Source organism: Notothenia rossii (genome assembly GCF_949606895.1).
Source record: "Notothenia rossii genome assembly, chromosome: 1".
Lineage (NCBI taxonomy): Eukaryota > Metazoa > Chordata > Actinopteri > Perciformes > Nototheniidae > Notothenia > Notothenia rossii.
The window spans coordinates 61,734,238-61,746,695 of record NC_136912.1 but is presented as its reverse complement, the minus strand read 5'-3'; the positions used below and the strand labels follow the sequence as shown (position 1 = coordinate 61,746,695).

The 12,458-nt window shown below is 40.9% G+C and overlaps 1 protein-coding gene across 1 annotated transcript in view; it reads right to left on the bottom strand.

Moving 5' to 3' along the window:
* Window positions 1–12,458, bottom strand: part of naaladl2 (N-acetylated alpha-linked acidic dipeptidase like 2) — a 1,042,014-nt gene that overhangs the window by 916,802 nt on the left and 112,754 nt on the right. The window contains exon 2 of the mRNA XM_079650093.1: window positions 2,823–2,859. The gene's annotated coding sequence lies outside the window, so the exon portion shown is untranslated. The remainder of the gene's footprint in view (window positions 1–2,822; window positions 2,860–12,458) is intronic.

Below are 12,458 nucleotides of genomic sequence, written 5' to 3'. Positions count from 1 at the left end.
CCTGGAGCAGGTTTGACGTTCAGCATAAGTTACCATGGAGATCTAGCCCGGTAAGAAGAGAACCAGCGTTGTAGGACCGGAAACCCAGAGTTTTCCCTGAAGTTAGCCCGCTAAGCAAAAATCCGGCTTTGTAGTACAGGCCTCTGGTCAAATGCACAAAAACAAACAAGTTTAAGAACGCCATTCTGAACTTGCCTTCCACTCCACTGGTGTACACAACATTTACAAGGAAGCAAATACAGATTCTTTATATTAAACAAACATTGTGGTATGATTAAGTTGTTTATATATCACTATAATTTTACCAGAGCTTGTTTTCTGTAAGTTTAACAGAAAACAAGCTCCTATGTTGGTAACTTAAAGGGGACCTATCATGCAAAATGCACTTTTGTACATCTTTTATACATGAATATGTGTGCCCGGTGTTCCGGGGAACTCACCAAGTGTCAGAAAACACAACCCTCTCTATTTTCCCCCATACCCAAATCTCTTAAAAGGGGCTGCAACGGATCTGATACAGACTGATACAGATTTGAACAATTCTGTGACGTCACAGAAGTGGCGCTACGGCTATTGGGCCAACTCCACCAATCAGGAGGAGACAGCCACGGACATTGATGTTCGAAAGTGCTGGAGACGCTGTAGTACATATGCCAGGGCTGTAGATGGTGCTGTTCTCACAGAATCAGCTCATGAAAAGACGGTGTTAAATTGAGCGAAATGAGGAATGGCTAAAATGCATGATCTGTTGGGTATTTTGAAAAATAAAAGGTATAAATATGCCTTATATATGGTCCTACACGATACTATTCAAATATAGCATGATAGGTCCACTTTAAACATTACAATGCATACAATATTCGTCCAAGGGGACCATGCCCAAAGACCCCGTTGAAGTTCTGGGTTAGTTTTCAGCCATGAAAAAAAACGAGAGCCTCCCTGCCTTCTAAGTTATATATATATATATTATATATATATTATAATTTAAACTCTGCACACATACACACGAACACACACATACATTAGTAAGAGTGCACAGAGGTGCATTAATTAACCAGCCTGCATCAATACACTGCAGTGGGTGTACTTTACTTTCTTTGACGTCCTTAACCCTATACTTGGTATTTCTCTCTCCACCTTTTCTTTTATCCATCTCTCCATCAGGGTCGGTGGGTCGAGCACAAATGCTGGTGAACTGTATCTGATGTTAACTGCCCCCTATTAACATTTCCCAGAGTGCTGCTGGAGTGAGCAATCGAATGGAGCAGTCAAGCATATGCACTGTGGGCAGCCATCATATGTGGTGCACGCTGACAAAGATACAGTCATGGACAACTGCTGGGAAACAACAGTGTTGACACTCCTTACTCCCAAATTGCTGCTGTGGATGCAGAGTGCAGAAAGGTCTGTGAATGAGCTGTATTATCAGCTACTGTTACTGAAGTTATAAAGATATCACTGTCAAGCTTTGTAATATCTTGGACTGTGCTGTTTGAGCCTTCACTTTACATTTTATTTTATAACATTTCCCATTCCTCCTTCTTTGACCTTGGTTTGGCTAACGATACGGCTCTTCATCAACATATTTGTTTTTAAGAGGATAGCCCACATTTGGCAAATATTAACATTTTCTTGTATTTATTTATTTAAGGAGGGACAATGCATACTAATTTAGATCAGCACTTCAATCATGTAAATGTACCAGATTTAGCAAAGAGGCTACCTTTCATCTGTAGTCCCTGGCAAGGAGTCCCTTGGCTTTTGATGAAACATACAAGAGCATATAACCACAGGCAAAAACACATTAGCACAATTGAAGCATGATTGCAGCACATGTCGAATTAAAGGCCCTTACATACAAACCCATTTACACACAACGGACACCAAAGCACCTACATAAGCACATTTCAACCAGGTATGAATATACCATGAATGTACGATGTATGAATGTACCAGTCTGATATTGGGCACTGTAACCAGCCCCCCCCATTTGTTTCTCTCTCGGCCTTCCACCCTGAGCGAAGAAGGACGGTTTTGAAGGACTGCGGCAGTCAGTCGCCTTTAGTATATGATTTTACTCCTAAGTCTGCCATTACTTCCTTTGTTGTTTGTTTCCAGGATAGAGGAAAAGGTAGTCTATTTTCCGCTTTTTTATTTCTTAGATTGGGGGGGGAGGGGGGGGGTCCTACTCTGAGTCCTGGCCAGTTCTCCTGTTAAACTTAGTTTGCAGTTCAGCTTGCTTTTAAATATTGATATAAATACACCCTACACATTATTTTCTTTTAAACCTTATCAGGTCTGGCCTGTCAATATGTGTTGTGGGTCACAACTGAGGCCGGTAATGATTCTTCATGTTGTGGCCGTAACATATATGGGGGCTCGTCCAGGATGCATGCCACCTCCTGTTCTTTTTGTAGTCTGTAATGCCCACATGTTAATTCGGAGATGTTAACTCATCTTAGCTCACTTACCTGATGCGCAGCGTGCAGACGTGGTCGAACTGATTCTGCATAGAATAAGCAGCTTTTTTCTGACGTACCTTCCTATACGACTTTTTTCAAACACGATATTGATGTAGGTGACTCACCACCAGTTAAGCAAGATGCATATAATGTTACCCCTGATAAGCGACATTGATTAAAAAAAGGGTTGATTACACAGCTTGAAAACGGGATGGCATGATAAATCAAATCAAGTGTTTTCCTTGCAGAGTGACCTCAAATGCTTGGAGCAGGAAATGCAAACCCATTCACAAACCCGGCTGTTGGTTTCAGGAGCAAAAACACAATGCATCTATGATAACGGATCATATTTTTACTTACGGCGATATGCTGGAATGGATCTGGCGTTTCGAATGGCCTGGAGAAAAAAGGAAAAAAAAAGTGAGATATGGAAAAATTGTGGAATACCTGCATTATTTAATACAGTGAACATTCTTTGTGTCCAAGCATATGAAGTGGCCTCTCTAGGAGCCTGGGTAAAGCGGGGAGATGAATAGTCAGCAGCATATTTTACAAACTCTCTCCTCTGCTTCTCGCTCCCTCTCCTCCCCTGAGAAGGAAGCTTTTGTATCACCTCTCACAATACTTCACTTACTGCTCTCCCTCTGAAAATAGCATAGATAGAGGCTGAGAGGGAGGAGGGGAGAGAGGAAGGGAGGGAGGGGGTATGCCTGAGATTCCTCAGCATCCTGCAGACTTTTTTTTTCAGTTCATATATTGGGGGAAAGTGTCAGGGCTAACTATGAAACTATTTCACACTGACAAATTAGGCATGGTATTCTTTTCTCGTGTTGCTTTTTACTTTACATGTTATACAGCAACTCAGTTTTTACATGTACATTTTCTGATTTGGTGCCCTCATTACCGTGAGCACATCATTTTGAACTCCAAACTCGTTGGGATTGTTACAAACATAAAGTGACTGTGACTAATACAAATAAGATTGTGTCTAAGATTAAATAAATCGGACGAAGCTAAATGTTATTAGATAGATTTTTTTATGCCTTTTAAATTGTTGTAGTTAGTGCCTATAAGACTAAGGGTGCTTTAACGCCTCACCCGGTTTATTCGATTTAATCAAACTATTTTCGAGTAGGTAGTACTGCTTGAAAGCCATGACTGGAACCCTGGTGTGAACCAAAGCTGACTGTTATTCGAATTGATAGTCACATGCTCTGCAAAAGGATGAGTTCAATACCATCTTAGTTTTGCATGTTAAAAGTGCCATGTGTTCAGCCTAGAAACTACATTGGGTTAATCTGATCGCTGAGGGCTAGGTTACTTCATTCAACAAATTCCACAAATGCCCCGAGCAATGAGTCCCTGGTTCCCTTCCTGTCATTACCCTTACTCACGTACCCAACATGTTATCTTTTTCTCCACTATCACTGTCTAAAAGATAATTTCAAGTATTTTAAAAGTGTTGCTGTTCCAAACTATTATTATGGTAAAGACATTTTTGGAGTGGTTGGTTTTGCAGGTCGCTACTTGGTCCTCACACACAAAATTGAACAAATTACAATTTAGAAGTTATGATGCTGTTGCATGCAAAGTCAGGAGATCACCACCACAAAGCGGTCACCTTTATGGTTTTGCTAAAAAAAGTGTAAGGAGTGACAATAGGATATAGGATTGATCATAAGGGTATTTGCCAACTGTACAACATTCAATAGCAATCTACCCATTTGCCGTTTAATCATTTCAATCAGGAGCAAATTGTTGGACTGACAAACTGATTGAATCCCTCAAGCATCACAGCTAGTATGGCTACACAAATGTAGAATAAGTCCAACTTTTTTTTGAAGGCAGGCAATTTTGTTTCAAATGTGTTGATGTCCGGTATTCCTGTGTAACTCCCCTTTAACTCCTCCCATACTTAACAATGTGGGCAATTATTAGACTCCAGAAAGGTACAAATGGAATCTCTATTAATTATGAATGTGCTCGGGCTTTCCTTGCAAGGGGTCATGTGATCTGTTACAGAGATACTGCTCCACTGGATAGAAAAAGGCCTGGTCGAAGGAAGGGGTTGTTATTTATTGATTACTCAAGTCCAGCAAGTACTTATTTAAGTCACATGCTGAACTAAAGGGGAGGAGCAATTTTTTAAATCAGCTTAAGGCAGGCTAAAAAACAAGAGATTCTAAATTAGAGCACAAGAAAGGGAAACAATAACCCAAGCATTTAATGAATTCCGTGGTATTTGCATTGGTGTTTCTCTCTACCACTTTTTTAAATTGTGAAATCAAGAAAAACTAACTACGGTTGAAAGAAGACCCCTTTGGAACTCTACAGATGTAAAATGTGTTTTGTTCTTTAGCATTCATTTCCGTACCCCGCAGGGGATTTTTTTAATTCAAATAATGCCGGAAAGGCCTTCACAGAATGATCAGCATTGTACCTTTGCAAAGGCTGAGTAATATAGGGAAAAGAGAAAAGACGAGTGGGCGTGAGGCTGGGGTGGAGGGGTGATGGAGGTGAGAAGATCAAAAGAAACCTGCTTTCAAGATTGAAATGAGACAATGGGCCAAATGAAACGGTTTTTACTGCGCTCTAACCTGTGGCTGTCTTTCATCTCTAATTTTCTCATTTTTTCTTTTCTTCATTTTTGTCCCCCGTTGCGACGAGCACAATTATTTTGATTTTTTTCTCTTAAGCGATGAAACGGCTGCCTCTGTAATACATTTATTTCAAAGCTTCCGCGTTTCACCTTTGAATGCGCCTGGCAGCACGCTGGAGTCTTTCAATTGACAATTCCCTTTTCAGTCTGACTTCTTAAGGAAGGTCGGTCAGATTTCAACCCATTCTATGTTCTAAAAAATATCACTGAAACAGGTTGGACAACAAAACTGGAGGAGTTATAAACAATTTGGCTGGAAATATCCCATCATTAGTCACTATTAATGATGAAAAAGAGAAACAAATAATTTGAAGGCCAGTACCAAATCTATATGCTCATGAATATTTGAGGTAAATAAAGGAAAATTCTGCTTTACTAAAACTTGCAGGTAATGTTCTTTCATTACTATCACTTATATGGTAATCAACATAGTAAAATCTAGTTGCTGAAATCTGGAAACATCACAGCATTGCTGGACCGTTTTGAGAACATTTGGGAGTCAGGTTGTAAACCATCATGCTGTTAGAAAAGAAAGACAAGCACCTTTCTCAAAGGATATTTCTGTCGATGAATGTAAACTCCAGGGTGCCATTAGAATAAATCAGCGAGCTTCAGAGTTGGTGTCCATCTTTAAGATTAAATCATCATCTTTAGTGCCAGTTCTGTGAATACAGACGCAATGTCTGTTTGTAATTTTTTGCCTGACAAAATTAAGCTTGACTGCAAGTGTTTTTTTAACCTTAAATTATTCTTACTTACTTAAATCCAGCTTCCAATAACTCTCCCAGGCAACAACCAGATCATCAATACTTTTCTGCCAGTTTCAGTTTCTAAACTTTAGAGAATACTTTTGGACCTCCTGCGTGTTCTTCTGAAAACTAACAAAGAAAATCCCAATCTGGCGGTTGATTGTATGAAAGTAGTTACCCTATTTGTGCCACTAACTGGCCTTGCACATAGGGTGAAAGTGTCTAAATGTCCAAATGCATTTATGTTTTATCGAATAAGGTATTTGAGCCTAAGCGCTCACAGTATTATTTCAAGTTTATGTTTTATAAGAAATGCTTGAATACATTATTCCAGTTTGTGAAAAAGTTTGAGGGGGACTTGGTTTCTCTAATAAAACATTCAATGAGCCCAATCAGACCTGCAGGTGATCCAAACTTTGTATAATCTACTATTCCTTTTCCTGTGATTCCCTGTGAAGCTGACAATTGAGCGGCCCAGACCAAGCAAGGAGGCAAAGGCAGCACGTCCCAAATATAACCCGGTGTGGGCATCTATTACAGCATGAACACAACACACACAGCCTCAATCCTGCTGCTGCTGTTCACGTGGGCACAGCCTGCAGCCACCAGGATCTCACACTCCCTCAAACTGACAGGGAAAACAGAGCCTAAATACACACACCCTAATCAACCAACAAGACACAGGTGAGGGGGGAGGAGACAACACAGGGCACCAGGCGAGCACAATCAGCAACAACAGACAAGACGGGAGGGGGAACACTTTTCAAAATAAAACACATGTGCAATATACAAGGCCTGAAGCCGTCAGTCCATAGTGACAAAGTTATCTTTGTCACATTTCCTTACCCCTCTCCCCAGGAAGCACAGTGTCTTCACCGTTTTGCTCTCTTCCATGTGTCTCCACTCCGCCCGGTGTTTCATGAACTCTTCTATGTACTGCGGAGTGGTCAGTTTCTTCCTGAGACGTTTCATAGAATTCATCCAGAGGTTCTGGATCCCTCCGCTCTTCTCAGAGAGCCGGGACTGCGGCCTCTCCCGCTGAGCGGGATCCACCCGGGACCACTGTGGTTGCATCAGCGTGGCCATCTGCTGCGTCATGCTGATGAGCTCCCTCTCGCGCTCCTCCTTCTCCTCCGTCCTGCGCTGCAGGTGACGCTGCGGGCTGCTGTTCACCGTCTCCAGCTTCTTAGCGGCCGCTCGCTCAAGTTCCCTCTTCAGCTTGCGGTTATTCCCCTCCAGGATTTTTAGCAGCTCCTCCCGTTGCCATTCTTCTTCCTCCTTTCTGGCCTTCTGGGCCGCGAGCTCTGCCTGTCACCGTGTCCGTTTCTCCGGCTCCTCCAGCAGCTGACGTTCTCTCTCCTGACGGATCTTCTCCTCTGCCAGTTTCTTCTCCTCCTCCAGGTGTATCAGACGAGCCTCCTCCACTAAGCGCATCTCCTCTTTCTGCTCCCGCATCAATATCCGGTTCTCCGCCAGGATCTTTGATGCCTCAGCAGCAGAGTTAGTGCCCGTCGAGCCTTTAGCCAATCTGCCGTCTTGCCTCCAAAGTCTCCGTTCCTCTCCTATTCTGGATTCCCGTTCCTCTTCCTGTGCGAACTGCTGCTCACCGGCTGCCTGAAGCACCGGAGTGACCTCATCATCTCCCGCGGTTCCTCCATCACTCTCACCTCCTCACTTGGTCGAATCCCACTTCTGACACCAATTGTGAAGCTGACATTTGAGCGGCCCAGACCAAGCAAGGAGGCAGAGGCAGCACGTCCCAAATATAACCCGGTGTGGGTATTTATTACAGCATGAACACAACACACACAGCCTCAATCCTGCTGCTGCTGTTCACGTTGGCACAGCCTGCAGCCACCAGGATTTCACACACACTCCCTCAAACTGACAGGGAAAACAGAGGTTGCGTTCGGATAGTTTAAAAATCAGCTCCTAAGTTCTAACCCTATCTCCTATTCCTTGACCTCTGAGTGAAATGTCACGGGGTTAAGGGATAGTGGATAGGAGAATTCAAAAGGACTTAGGAGAAGAGACTGCGGTACTTTAGAGAATCCGAATGCACTTTCACTATGCGACGTGTTTATGATGCGCCAGCGGACGTCATTTTGTGCGTCTGCTGCTGTGGTGAAACTATGGAAACTACAGTTTTCTATTCAACGGACTACAACATGGATGTATAATAAGAACGACAGAATCATATAGAGACTGCACCGTGCTCTGATGCTGTTGCTTTATGCTTTATGAACAACAGAGAAACATATTCTTCATGACCAAAGTTGGAATTGAAATAAAAAAGTGAAACTTATGCTCGTCACCCTCTCCCTCCAGTCCACATGAATATAAATGATCCCAATACCTATGATTGTATGAAATATGAAAAGATCTTAAAATCAATACAAATGTATTTATTATAAACGTTAGTCTTTAACACCTATATCACCATTCAAACCTCTTTTAAAAGTTGAACAAACCCCACACAGCTCAGTGAAATGTTGACTTTATTTGATAATTTCATGTTTCTCTTTTTGATTATAATACTGATGAACGTTCAAAAAAAGGACTTTGGCAACTTACCACATATGTTTTAAAATGCTTAATAAGCACCGTAACTTTCATGATATAATTTCTTCGTAATAATCGTTTGTGTCCGTGAACGGCCGACTGTTGTGTGATGTCAAATGCTGCGGCTGCAAGGCATTGTGGGGCAGCATTTTCTCCTCTCCTTTCGGTTAGGGAGGTCCAGTGGTTCCTAAGCTAAAGGAGGTTATAAAGGAAGTTTGAAACCTCCTTTCCTATCATTCTAGAGAATTCGAACGGCACTTATCATGGCTGCCACTGAGGGACTTCCGGGTCATTTCACTCGGTTAGGAAGGTTCCTAAGCTAAATGGACTATTCGACTGCAACCAGAGCCTAAATACACACACCCTAATCAACCAACAAGACACAGGTGAGTTGGGAGGAGACAACACAGGGCACCAGGCGAGCACAATCAGCAACAACAGACAAGACGGGAGGGGGAACACTTTTCAAAATTAAACACAATATACAAGGCCTGAAGCCGTCAGTGCATAGTGACAAATGTATCTTTGTCACATTCCCACTGCTGAATCACCAACTTCATGTGATTCACATTACAGTCTGTGACCCTGAGATGCCTACAGACTGTTGCTACTCCTCCATTTACTCATTAAAGCTTGTGAAAAGTGAAGTGGCTCCAGGGTGAACATGTGGTTAGGTAGCCGAGCACTTTGGTGTGTGTTAATGCAAAGTCAGAGGGGGGTGCGAGTTGTCAGGTTTCAGCACTTGCAGTAATTAATCTCAACAGCATGAAGTTCCTTCAATATGACATCTACTCATTATTCATCTCGCTATGGCCGGAAATGAACAGATTGATGCTAAATGCAATTTATATATGCTGACGCAAGGATGGGAATTTGTACGCTGATGGTGTGTGGTCACTTCCTGTTTTCCTGCGATTTGATGTTACTCCGGAGCATACTTTAGCTTAATTTAGTCAATCTTGTAAGATCCTTTATCACAGAGGCTAACTAAAAGAGGTTAATCTTATAATACGTTTTACTGCTCAAGCTTTATACCCAACTTAAATCAACAGTTGATTACACTCCGTTCAGCTTTCACTACTTGAGCTTGGAAGCTAGCAAACTTTCTCTTCAGCAATTGAAGATGTTAGCCTGTAGAGGAAAGACTTAAATACTGTATATCCCCTGACTTGCAGTTTATTATGCTTTGAAATTAAGTGAGACTTCCTATTTGGGGAACTGGGATCAGCTGATTGTCACTCTATTGTGTGCTGTATATATTACAGCTGTGGTTTCCTAGCTTTATGACTGATGACACAATAAATGAAGGTCAGATTGCCCAGTATTTACCCTGCTGGTTCCCTGATACTCAGTCTGTGTATTGTCTGATTCAGCCAATAATGATAGAGTCCTTCATTGCCTCCTGGGTCATCAAAAGCTAGCAAGTTGGCCCATTCTCTTCTCTGTGCCTAACCTATCAGAGTAGTTACAGCTAGTGAGAACATATTTCACCCAGGCAATCGCCTGTAGTGTGTAGTGTGAAAAAAAGCTCTGGCATGCAGACTTGATTTCCAGCATATTGTTCTAAGTCGATATGAACAAATGGCATAGAATGGCATGTTTATCTAAATTAAAGTAACACTAAGATAGACAGACAGACAGACAGACAGACAGACAGACAGACAGACACACACACACACATATATTATACACATTTGAAATGAGTTCATGATTAGATTTCTTCATCTGCTTCAGGTAATTGTTCATAGTAATCCTGAATGTCTGAGTCATCCTGTCAATGAGACAATGAATTAATCAGTTAATAACCCTGTTTAGATATGTTCCCATTCACAGAACAAGTGAATACATTATGCAGACTGAACAAGTAGGCTTGGGTAAATGTTCAAGGAAAGACAATTAAGGCCACTTAAGACTTTGAAAAAAAATCATGCCTTTAACAATGGAAGACATTTAATAGTGTAGTATAGTTTAATAGTCTTGTATTCACGATGGGCCACTTAATGTTTTAATCAGACAACGTTCCATGACTAAAAACAGTTTTAAGCAAAAATTAAGGTTGATGAAACTGTAGTGTTTTTTTTAAGTGTTGGCCATAATATCTATCAGTTATTTTAGGGAACACAACAATATTATCACAATCAACTCAGATGGGTCAAAGAGATGTCCGAGAATATGCAAACAATCGAGAAGTTTAGTCAGATTATCATAAGCATTTTATTTGAAGGTAAAACAAAATAATTGTTCATAAGATTTCGCCAATTGTCCCAATTTGGGCTGTCAAAGATAACCCATGAAGTCTCACTGTAAACTCTGACGGACTATTTGAGTTAAAATATTAGAATGTTTCACATTCCAATTATAAAACATTTTCCTTTTCCTTCGTACCTGACAAAAAGTGGTCATATTTCACATAAACATGTGAGCAAACAGTTTTAAGATGTACTAATTCAGTAGACACTGATCGACATTAATTAGAGTCCCGAGTCAGTGACTGTACAGCATACAGTAAAGAACTGTTTTAAAGAACATCATTATCTTCAGCCCCTTAACGCAGAATATGTGCACAGGAAGGTTCAGAGTATTCTGAAGGCAATTGAAAAAATTCTGAACATCAAATTCTGGGGTTAGAGTTAGACACATTTCCCTCCAGACTGGTACACAAATGAATTCATTCAATCTTCTATCAAAATAATAACAAGGAACAAGTTAGAGGATTAAGATAACAGTTTATCAGGGATCAATATATTGCAACCTATTTTTTCGATCAGGTTTGATTATACCTGGTTTTATTAATGGAAACCAATGCATTTTATTACATATTACCTCATGATTTTAAACAACTACTGTGTTACACTCAACAAATGCATTCAAACATGCTTATGCGTCTGGGTGTCAAGACAAAACTCCCAGCAAGACAAAGAATATTCTATCCGATATTCTATATTGACTGTAGATATTTGGGCCAATTGAGGTTGCACCTTTTTTTCTCGATCAAATTAAAAGATAAATCCAGATAAGAAATTAAAGTACTGTGCCTTAAAAATCCCAGAAGTTCCCTTCTTCACCTAGAAAATAAAATGGAGTTACTATCTGGCTTTTAAAAACAAGATCCCCAAAACCCTAAACCTTTCCTTTTAAATTCACCAATAAAAGGAGAACAAATAACACTCTCCTTACATTTTACCAGCTGTCACTACTGCAAGAGAATGTAAAATCAGCAACACAACCCAGTAACATAAATTACCTCCGAGCATCTTCTAATTAATCAAGCTGAAAACCGACATACACAGATTACATACATACACACACACACACACACACACACACACACACACACACACACACGCACACACACACACACACACACACACACACACACGCGCACACACACACGCACACACACACACATACACACACTGACACACACAATATAAAAGACTTGCTTCTCACCCCTGTGTAAAGTCAGGCTAAAATGTGTTGTCCATAAACGCCCGGGGACCTGAAGCACTTTGCATGTCATATAAAATGTCATATGCTTCCTGAAATCAGTGAATCAGAGGCCATAACAAGCCTCATTCAATCACAAAGGCTCACGTGGATTTACGCGCGATGATAATGAGGTATAGTAAGCAGATTAATGCAACTACTTAGTTGTATATGCAAAAAATGTGAGTTCTCATGACTTTACGGTATTTAGTTTGTCGACATTTTAAAATGCTGCGAAAGGTATCCTGCGTTTTACCTTCAAAGCTACGAAGCATTTGACTGATTAGTTGTTCCCTGTATCATTACAGGGAACAACTGTATGATACTGTTTTAAGTGGTAGATACATGCCAAGACATGCTGCAGTGCAACAGTAAATGCAGGGAGAAGACGGCCACAAGGCACTCAAACATGTATCTGTGAGATGCAGTACAACAAAAGAGAGTTGTGGAAGAACATATAGATTCAGTTATCCTCTTCACTTTCTATCAATCACAAAGAGTGGCAAACACTGTTAGCATAAGGTTCACATTGGGAATGGC